General features: G+C 39.9%; 1 non-coding gene across 1 annotated transcript; it reads left to right on the forward strand.

Annotated features, from left to right (window-relative positions):
- The first annotated feature begins 8961 nt into the window (after positions 1-8961).
- Positions 8962-9107, forward strand: LOC123459765. The gene has a single exon (XR_006636503.1). It is a non-coding gene; the product is annotated as a small nucleolar RNA SNORD15 (small nucleolar RNA).
- The last annotated feature ends 2052 nt before the right edge of the window (positions 9108-11159 follow it).

An 11159-nucleotide genomic window follows, 5' to 3' on the forward strand; every position in this document is an offset into this window, starting at 1 on the left:
AAGAACTATCACACTTCACTCCAGCCCCAGCTGAAACCATGTAAAATTGAGGAACTGAGCAAGAGTGCTGCTTTCTCAGTGAACCTGATATGGGCTCAAGGGGAAAAAGATAGACACTGAAGACACTCAACACCTACAGAACCAGAGATCAAGAGGCTCTTAAGAGCCCATCTCTGAAATAGACTTAAAATGCACCCAGCATGGCTCAGGGAATTTTGTGAAAGAGGGGTTGAAAAGGTTGTTAGAGCCACAGTTGGGACATTTTGCATAGACATTGCCTCTCCCCCATAATTGACTGCTGCTCTCATAATGCATGATCCACAATCCCCATGGGGTTGACCTGCATCCCCAGGGAGGAAGGCCTCTTTAGAAAAGGGGCAGGGAATAGGGAAAGGATGGTACCAACATGTGATGTTTACATATAAATATGTCCATATCTAACCATTAAAAAATGAAAAAACATTAAAAATTTAAAGAAAAAAGAAAGTGGGGGAATTGGCTGGCAAGGCAGGGCTTCAACCACTGCATTCAAACTTCAGATGCTTGCACCACTTAGTGGTTTGGCAAGAAAAAAAAAAAGCTTTGGCAAAGAATTTGATCTCTATTTTAAATGCACTTGGAGTATATATAAGCAAAAGAATGACATTATTCATTTTTTTCTTCAAAGTTTGTGAAGCTATATGCAAGAGAAAAATTTAAAAGTACATGCCCAGAGCCATGTATAATGGCACACGCCTTTAATCCCAGCACTCAGGAGGCAGAGGTAGGAGGATCGCCGTGAGTTTGAGGCCACCCTGAGACTGCATAATGAATTCCAGGTCATCCTGGACCAGAGACCCTACCTCAAAAAACAAAAAACACAAAAAAAAACCATGTCTACTTAGGTTGTTGGTCCTTATTGTCAACAACAAATTTAGAATCACCTAGATGACATACGTGTGTGTGTTTGTGCGTGTGTTTATGTGTGTGTGTGTGTGCGTGTGTGTGTGTGTGTGTGTGTGTGTGTGTATCTAGAAAGGATTGGCATATAAGGGACTAAGGAACCCTCCCCTCAAGGTGGCTAGCATTTTCTCATAAAGTGTTCTGAACATGAAGAGGTCTGAGGATGAAGCAGCCTGTGCCTGTGTCTTCACTGCTTTCTGGGTGATGTATCTATCACTACTGATGCCATGCTTGGCTGACAATAGATAGCAGCCCCTTTGGCCTTCCAAACAGGCCTCATTATCAGTGCCTGTTCTGGGAATTTCTGAACTTTCAGTGCCAGATTGGGACTTATGAGGTTGTGTGGACTGAGCAACCATCAGGTTCACAGCCTCTGTATTATACAGTTAGCCGTTATTGGCCTACTCGTCCTCTATAGTGGAAGCCAATATAATCCCACCAGCACAGTTTTAGGACATTTTTGTAATCCCCAGTAAACCTCATACCCACTAGTAGTCACCTGTCCTTTGCCCCAGCACCATATCCTCACCCCTGGCCATAGGAAGCCACTAGTTTCCATGTCCACAGGTCTGTTAATTCTGTAGTCAAATGCCTAATCTCTGAGCAGTACTCCCAGGTCTGCCTATTCTTAGCATTTCATATGAATGGAATCATACAGTATGTGTTCTTTTGGATTGGATATTTTCATGGTGCATAATGTTTTCTGCAGTTCATTTTTTGTCCTGATTGATTATTGGTTTACTTCTTTGATTGGGAATAGTCATACTCATGGATGACCAAAGACTTAATTATTTTATTAAACTGGAGAATGTGAGGAAACACATTCTTCTCCTCACTGCTCATGCTTCTACAGAGGGGAGGAACTTCATCCCAAATAATAAAAGCATAGAAAAATATAGAGAGGTTACATTGTGTGGAACATCAGTGTAGAGAGGATTGCTATGAGTTTGTGGAAGAAATGCACAGAATGTTCTAGGTTAGGGCTCAGACTGAGATAGACTGTGAGAGTATGACCTGGTATAGAGAATCAGGGAGGCAGGAAATAAAGAATTATTAAATCATAAACCATGTTCGAACACCTAAGGGATACTTCAGTGCTTCTGTTTGTATGTTAGAGAACAAAGGACCATAACCACCAAGTGGTAAGTAGCCCAAGTAAGGTGCTTGGGAAGCCCCAGTTAAGAATGACCTACACAGCATATGCTGTACAAAATGATGCATGTATCTGGAGTTCATTTGCAGTGGCTGGAGACCCCTGAAAGGCTACTCTCTCTCTCTATCTTCTCTCTCTCTCTCTGCTTGCAAATAAGTAAATAAAAGTTTTTAAAACGCACGAAACTGAATGTCTCCAGAAACCACTTCTTTGCTTCTGTATTGTTTTTCTTGGTGGCAACAGAGTTGTTAGACTTTATTAAATTCAACATAAAGTTTGAACATAATATGAAGTACAAATAGAATTTCAAATATAGGGCTAGAAATATGACTCAGTGGTTAAGGTGCTTCTTTGTGAAACCTGACACCCTGGGTTTTATTCCCTAGCACCCACATAAAGCCAGATGCATAAAGTACCATATGCATCTGAAGTTCACTTATAGCAGCAAAGGGCCCTGGCGTGCTCATGGTTATTTTCTCTCTTTCCTTGACTTATATATGTATGTATATGATGTGTGTATATATGTGTGTGTGTGTATACATATACATATACATATAGATATTTATATACATATACACATATGGTTAAAAACTTCAAATATAGCATTAACCACCTCTTCTGCTATCACTGAACATTTTTCAAAACTTTAAACCAGACTGCTGTTAGTGATAGAATTTTGAAAATATTTTATGCTTTAAGATTGGTAGAGATACTAACTTCCAAATATGAGCAAGCTTGCTTGTTTTGGCCATGTGAATGAATTTATGTTTTTACTGAGCAGAAGGGTAGCACATATATATTGATAACCAACCAAAAAGTATATTCAATTTATTCAGCTCTACGAGGTTGTTTTTGCTTTCTATTCTAAATACACATTACTCCAAATGTGGAAAGGATTCTTATTTTTTCTTTTGGTAGGATAGTAACCAAAAGATGGGAACATAATTTTTTTCTTTTTAATTTTTTTATTTATTTGAGAGAGAGAGAGAAAATGGTCACACCAAGGCCTCCAGCTGCTGCAAACAAACTACAGATGTATACATTACCTTCTGTATCTGGCTAAAGTAGGTCCTGAAGATTGAACCTGAGTCCTTTGGCTTTGCAGTCAAGTACCTTAACTACAGCCCCAAATTTTTCTGATTTTGAGACAGAGTTTCATTCTGTTGCCCAGGCTGGCATTGATTTCACTATATATCCAAGACTAGCCTTGAATTCCTGATGATCCTCCTCTACTTCACAAATGCTGAGATTATAATAGGCTGTGCCATTTTCAGTTGCTGTGCATTGAGTCACTAGATGTGTTTTTATTCAGCTGTGTTTTTAATTTGTAGAATGCAGGGCTATAAAGATGGTTTAGTGGTTAAGCTGCTGGCGTACAAAGCCTAAAGACCCAGGTTTGATTACCCAGGACCCATGTAAGCCATATGCACAAGGTGGTGCATGCATCTGGAGTTCATTTGCAGTAGCTGGAGGCCATGGCACACCCATTTTCTCTATGTTTACCTCTCTGTCTCTCAAATAAATAAATGTTTAAAAACTTTAAAAAAAATTGTAAGGTGTTCCAGCAAGTTTCATGGTAAAATTTAATGCTGTGTTATCAAGTTATTAATGATGCTATACTAATTTCACAAGGATTTTGCTTCAAAAGTTTTTTTTTTTTTCCTATTTATTTAAGAGAAAGAGACAGACAGAATTGGCACATCAGGGCCTCCAGGTATTGCAAATGAACTCCAGATCAGGTGCCACCTTGTACATCTGGTTTATGTGGGTCCTGGGGAACCAAGCCCAGCTTGTTAGGCTTTTCAGGCAAGTACCTTAACTGTTGAGCTATCTCTCCAGCCCTATTTTTTTGTTTATTTTTATTTATTTATTTATTTACTTGAGAGTAACAGAAAGAGGCAGAGAGAGAGAATGGGCATGCCAAGGCCTCCAGCCACTGCAAACAAACTCCCGATCTGTGCTCCCCCTTGTGTATATGGCTAATGTGGGTCCTGGGGAATAGAGTCTCGAACTAGGGTCCTTAGACTTCACAGGCAAGCGCTTAACCACTAAGCCATCTCTCCAGCCCCCCAGCCCTATTTTTAATATTTTTGTTTTTTAAAATTCTTTGCAAAGGGAAAGAAAGAGGGAAGGAGGAAAAGAGGTAAAATGGGTGTACCAGAGTCTCCTGCCACTGCAAAGGAACTCCAAACATATGCTCCATTTTGTGCATCTGACTTTACAAGGAACTCTAGACACATGTGCCACTTTATGTATCTGGGGAGTTGAACCCAGGACAAAATGCTTTGCAAGCAAGTACCTTAACTGGTAAACCATCTCTCTAGCCCAGAAAATAATGTTCTATATTTTTATATTTTATTTTGGTTTACAAGGCCATGCTCAAAAATCTATTTATTTTTTTGAGGTAGGGTCTCACTCTTACCCAGGCTAACATTGAATTCACTATGTAGTCTCAGAGTGGCCTTGAACTCGTGGTCATCCTCCTACCTCTGCCTGCCAAGTGTTGGGATTAAAGGTGTGTGCCACCACACATGGCTTCAAATTTTTTACACTATTTTATAACCTATTGATAGGATTAATTAGCACTAATCTTCATAAGGATGCTTGCTTTTTCCTATTAAAAATTATATAAGGGCTGGAGAGATTGCTTAGTGGTTAAGGCACTTGCTTGCAAAGCCAAAGGACCCAGATTGAATTCCTCAGGACCCATATAAGCAAGATGCACAAGGTGACACATGCATTTAGAGTTCATTTGCAGCCCCTCAAGGCCCTGATGCACCCATTCTTTCCCTCTCTCTCTCTCCCTCCCTCCCTCCATCCCTCCATCCCTCCATCCCTCCTTTCTCTCTCAAATAAATAAAAACTTTTAATTATATAAAATTTTTACCTGATGTATGTTAGTCGGTATTTTCTCACTGTGACAAATAACCAAGAGAAACATTTACAAGGAAGAATGGGCATAAAACCAGGTATCTTTCAGAGACCCATCCCCAAGTAACCTGCTTCCTCCAGCTAGGTCCCACCTCCTAAGTTTCCACAATGTCTTAAAATAGCATTACTCACCTCTCTATCAAATAAATAAATAAATAAAAATCACTCTCCTCAACAGTCTCATATGTTGCAGGCATCTGGCTTTGTGTGGGTACTGGGGAATTGAATCTTGGTCCACAGACTTTAGGAAAACGCCTTAACCACTGAGCAATTTCTCCAGCCCAATTATTTTATATATATATATTTATTTTTATCTCCTTTTACATTATGTCTGTGTTGGTCTCTTGTCTGTTGTTGAACTAGGCTGTTTTAGAAATAGTCCAATGCTTGTTTTTACACATTTAAAAATATTTTTATTTATGTATTTTCAAGTAGAGTGAGACAGAGAGTATGTCAATGCCTCTAGCTGCTGAAAACAAACTCCAGACTTATGTGCCACTTTATGCACCTGGCATTCTGTGGTTACTTGTAGGGAGCCAATGCAAACGCCATTACAAGATGGTGCTGGCTTCCTGCCAGTCTTGAGGTAAACATTTCCTTATTTAGGCAACACCTTGGCGCCAACCTCGCTTGAGGTTGCGCATGCGCTTAACGTACCTTCTCCCAAGCCTATCCCGTGGCTCCTGTGGGCTGGTGAACCTGTGGCAGCCAACCAGCAGGCGCCCCGTAGTATTCTGCCCTATAAAAGCAGCTACACTCCTGCGCCCCTCGCCCCTCGCCATCAGCTTTCCTGTTAACCAAGAGGCTCTCCAATAAAGTGTGATCAAGAAGGATCTTCGTTTGCTGGTCGTTCTTCTCCTGCTGGTCAGGGGGTTCGCCACAGTTACTGAGGAACTGAACTTTGGCCATTAGGCTTTGCAGGCTAGTGTCTTAACTGTTAAGCCATCGTCCCTGCCCTCCATTACATTTTGTGGCCTATCACAAGTAGATCGACCTTATTGGCTAAAGACACCACATGCTGTGGTTGCAGAAGAAATCAAACTGAAAGTTCCTCCCTACTGGCTATTTCTCAGTGCTGGTGGAGGGTGGGCCAGTGCTAAGCTGGCTGCTGGTAGAAAATCATCTCTGGATCCTATATGTAACACAACTGGCCAAAGATGTACCACTGATTTCATAGTGACAAGTCAGTTATGGAGGTAATCAACCACTATTGGATTTGAGACCTGTTCCACAAGAGAAAATTCATGCCTGGTACTAAAAATGCAAACAAAAGCCCATGGCTGGGGAGGTAATAGGCCTTACTGGGGTAGATTCTGTTATTGGCTAAATGAATTTGATGTGTAGTCCCAGGCTGTCCTCAAACTCACAATGATCCTACTTCCTCTGTTCCTGGGGTTAAAAGCATGTGCCATGGTGCCCTGCTAATTCTCTAATTTTTAACAATTATTAGCTAGTGAAGAAGTAGGTTTTTATATGGTTTATTGGTAATATCTTAAATTTTGATTAGCCATCCTCCCACCCCCTCTTCTCCTCCATTTTCTCCTTTGACTCCACTTTATTTTCATTTATTTGAGAGAGAAAATGGATTTCCTGTTGCTACAAATGAACTCTAGACACATGCACCACTGTGTCTGGTTTTATGTAAGTACTGGGAAATTGAACCTGGTTTAGCAGGTTTTGCAAGCAAGTGCCTTTAACAACTAAGCAATCTCCCCCAACCCATAAAAGAAATTTCTAATATAGATTTAAACCTAGAGTTTAAGAGAAATAAAAGTACTGGGAAGGAAAGGCATAGCCCAGTACACCAGTACACGGATGTAGGCTTTTCCAAAGAGAGTCACAAAAATTAAGACATTCCCCAGCGTGTGTATTTTTCAAAGGAGAGTCACAATTAAGCATCATTGCATTAGCCATAGAAACCATTTTGGCAGCTCTCACATTACATCTCAAAAGGTTGCTAAGATCCAGGCATGGTAGCACATGCCTTTAATCTCAGCACTCTGGAGACAGAAGAAGGAGGATCCTTGTGAGTCCAAGGCCAGCCTAAGACTAGAATTAAAGGTCAGCCTGGGCTAGAGGAAGACACTACCTCAAAAACACACAAACAAAAATTTTGGAAAAGGTTGCTAAGAAAACTTTGTCCCTCTTCTTGCTCTATTAAACACACACACACACACACACACACACACACACACACACACACACACACAACAACAACAACAAAAAGTTTTCAGCAATTTGTCAAAGTGACACTGAAATGCTCTACAGTTGATGATTCTAGTATCTTCTGTTCTTCATTTACCAGGTGAGTGATCCTTTGAAGATCATTTACCTCTTGGATTCAGTTTTATCACCTAGAAAATGAATTGAGGGCAGATTAGAAATAATGTATACAATGAACTCACTCAATAAATACCAACAATCATTACTAAATAAAAAGAGACTGTTTTGGCAGCACATATACTAAAACTAAGTAAAAAGATGTGGAAAACTAAGCCAAAAATACTACAAAGAGTTTGAGAAATAAGAGTTAGATCTTATTTTAGGCAGGGTCTTATGTAACTCAGGATGCCTCAAACTTGCCGTATGGTCCAGGATGATCTTGAACTTCTGGTCCTCCCCCCATTCACCCTCAAAGTATATATTATCACAACTAATTTTTTGTGGCTCTATGCAGTGGTGGTGTATCAAACCCAAAACTTCATGCATGATAGGCAAGCACTCTAGCAACAAACTGAGTTCTGTCCCCAGCTCTGAGGCACATGCTAATTGTAAAGCATGTCTCAAAGGCTCAAAGGTAAACCAACTACTTGATGGTCATATTCAGTCCAGTCTAACATCAACAGAAAAATAGCCCCTAATCCTAGATTGCCATCTGCTGGTAAGCAATGAACTAAAACTATCTGGAAGTTTTCATGTCTCAATGGGGGAAAAAAACTGGTAGAAGTTTAGTTTATCTCAAATAGCATTATTAAGTTTTGATTAACCATCCTCCCACCACCTCCTCTTCTTCATCTCTTCCTCTGACTGCACTTTATTTTCACTTATTTGAGACAAAATGGACCTCCTGATGCTACAGATGAACTCCAGACATATGTATGACTATGTGTCTGGCTTTACATGAGCATTGGGAAATTTAACCCAGGCCAGCAGGCTTTGCAAGCAAATACCTTTAACCATTCAGTGTACATGGTGCTCAATGGCCTTGTCCAGTTCTGAAGGGCACCCAGGAGTTACTATGTAGGCAGGCCTGGAGTAGAACCATCACACTGCAGAATATCACTTCATTATGCATCTACTCATAAAGGTCTCTTTATTCAAGCCAGGCCTGGTGTTGTATGCCTTTAATCCCAGCATTTGGAAGGCAGAGGTGGGAGGATTGCATGGGTTTGGGGCTACCCTGAGACTACATAGTAAATTCCAGGTCAGCCTGGGCTACAGCTACCTCAAAAAACTAAAAAGACGCCAGGTGTGGTGGCGCACACCTTTAATCCCAGCACTCAGGAGGCAGAGGTAGGAGAATCACCATGAGCTCGAGGCCACCCTGAGACTACGTAGTTAATTCCAGGTCAGACTGGACCAGAATGAGACCCTACCTTGAAAAACAAGAAAACAAAACAAAATGAAAAAAACTAAAAAGAAAAAATAAAAGTCCCTTTATTCAGTGAGCCAGCCAAGTACATTTTGGCTTTGATCAAAAACAATAAAATTGATAGACTAAGCTCATGGACAAAAACTACAATCAATACCTCCCATGTTTTGCAAATCAATGATTATAATTAGGGCTATATCATGATGATAGTTGTCTAGAGAGAATTCTGAATTAACTAATAACCTTTCCCTCCAAAAATGCATGTGTGCACAAGCATACTCTCAGAATTCCAGAATTAGCTAGTTTTTTGACAGGTAGTATCATTTGGTGGCTAAAGAATTAACTTCTGTGATGATACAGTGACGAGTCAGAGAAGTCACATCCTGCTCTTGGTTCTTGTCAATACCATGTTCTGTGGTGCTGAGTATAGGCTCCTTTGTCAAAAGTGCCCTATTCCTTGATTGAGTTAGAGGCATTTGAATGAGAAGGGACTAGATCCAGTGGAGCTTCTTTGTAAGCTACTACTTATCCTGTCCTGGTGTGTGGTGGAGGCCCATGAAACCCAGCTGGGTCATAATTCTGTCCACTAGGTGTGCTGGACATGAAAGTGAAAATCATGCTGCTCTGGGACCCACATGGCAAGATTGGCCCTAAGAAGCCCCTGCCTGACCACATGAGCATTGTGAAACCCAAAGATGAGATCCTGTCCACAACCCCCTTCTCAGCCATGCCTCAGCCAGTCCCTACAGCATAACAGGGTCTCATTGGCAGCTGCATCTGGAGGCTGGATGTTGCTCTGTAAAGATATTTAATCAAATCTTTCACAAAGAAAAGAAAGAATTAACTTTAGCATCAGAAAGACCTAAACTTTACAATCATGTTTATTTCAGCACAATTCATATTAGCCAAATTATGGAATCAGCCTGGGTGCCCAAAGACAGATGTATGAATAATGAAAATGTGGTATGTATGTACAATGAAGTGTTATTTAGCCATAAAGAAGAATGAAACCATGCTGTTTACAGGGAAATGGATAGAACCAGAGACATCATGTTTAGCAAAATAAGCCAGTCCCACAAAGACACATACTGAACATTTTCTCTTATATATAGAATGTAGCTTAATAGAGGGGCATGAAATTAGATGGGTAGATATTTGGAAAGAGGAAGAAGACCATCAGGAGTGAGAATGGGGAACAAGAGATGGTAACACAAGGAATAAATATATGGTAGTTTGAATCGGATGTCCCTCATAAACTTGGGTTCTGAATGCTTGGTCCCCAGCTGGTAGCAATTTGGGAGGTGATACACTGCGATCTGAATTTCACAAAAAAGTTTATGGAGAAATACATTAAGTAGTGCAATTTTATGTGCTTAAGTAAAGATGCAAAATATTAAGGATCAGTTTGGTTGTTTTCTTTTTTTTCACTCCCATCATATAAATTAAGTTCCAAAATATGTCTTCCTATATAAGTGGTGCCTCATCTGATAATAAACTTGGGACTTGGTCTCACCTACTTCCAGTCTCTGTTCCTAGTCACACATTTTCTTTTTAATGTAGGGCAAAGGAATATGCTTGCAATAAAATTTTTAACCTAAAGAAACAAAAAAAAAAAAAAAACAGTGACCAAACTTTCTTCTAATTTATGGATCTTATAAAATTTTGCTTCAGTACTTTTAAAAATAAAACTTACTGTTGTGTGTGTCTATGTTTTTCTCACATTGATTTAAGATCAATTGATATGTGATATTTTTGCTATTTGTTTTTGAAACATGGAAGATCAGAGGGATTCCATTTTAGACCACTTAGCATGCCACTTTATCTTAGTTTTTATAGACAACTGGCATACCACTGATAACTGGTACAAATTTCAAATAATTTATACAACAATTGTCTATTTATTGAGTGTTCATTTTAGTTCTCTTGATTATTTCTTTTCTGGCCCGCTGACTATTACTGTCAAAGCAGATTTGAGTAGCATTGTCCTGTCAGGCTGAGGCCAGTGGGGGAGGGAGCAGTAATGCTGACCATACCTCACTAAAGCTTCCTTATTGTTCCTTGCCCAGAACAAACAAGGAGGACGTGCTGCCTTCATGTTTGAGTGTCCCATGTAGAAACTTTCCATGACAAGACATAGTGTTTTCTTTTTTCCATATTTTTATTATAACATAAACATTCAGAAAAATGGAGGAGCAAACTGTCCTATAGCACTTGATTAGGCAATTACTAATGTTTTTAACATATGTAATATGTATGCATTTATTGGTAAAACATCTCTAAGTGGGCTAGAAAGATGTGCCAGAGTCCAAGTGTGCTTTCTGCACAAAATGAGGGCTTGTTTAAAAATTTATATATGTATGTATGTATGTATGTATTTGGTTTTTGAGGTAGGGTCTCATTCTTAAGCCCAAGCTGTCCTAGAATTCACTGTGTAGTCTCAGAGTGGCCTTGAACTCTTGATGATCCTCCTACCTCTGCCTCGTGAGTGCTGGTATTAGTGTGTACCACCACGCCCAGATAAAAAAAAGTTTATTTATTTGC

The sequence above is a fragment of the Jaculus jaculus genome, chromosome 3, assembly GCF_020740685.1.
Source record: "Jaculus jaculus isolate mJacJac1 chromosome 3, mJacJac1.mat.Y.cur, whole genome shotgun sequence".
NCBI lineage: Eukaryota > Metazoa > Chordata > Mammalia > Rodentia > Dipodidae > Jaculus > Jaculus jaculus.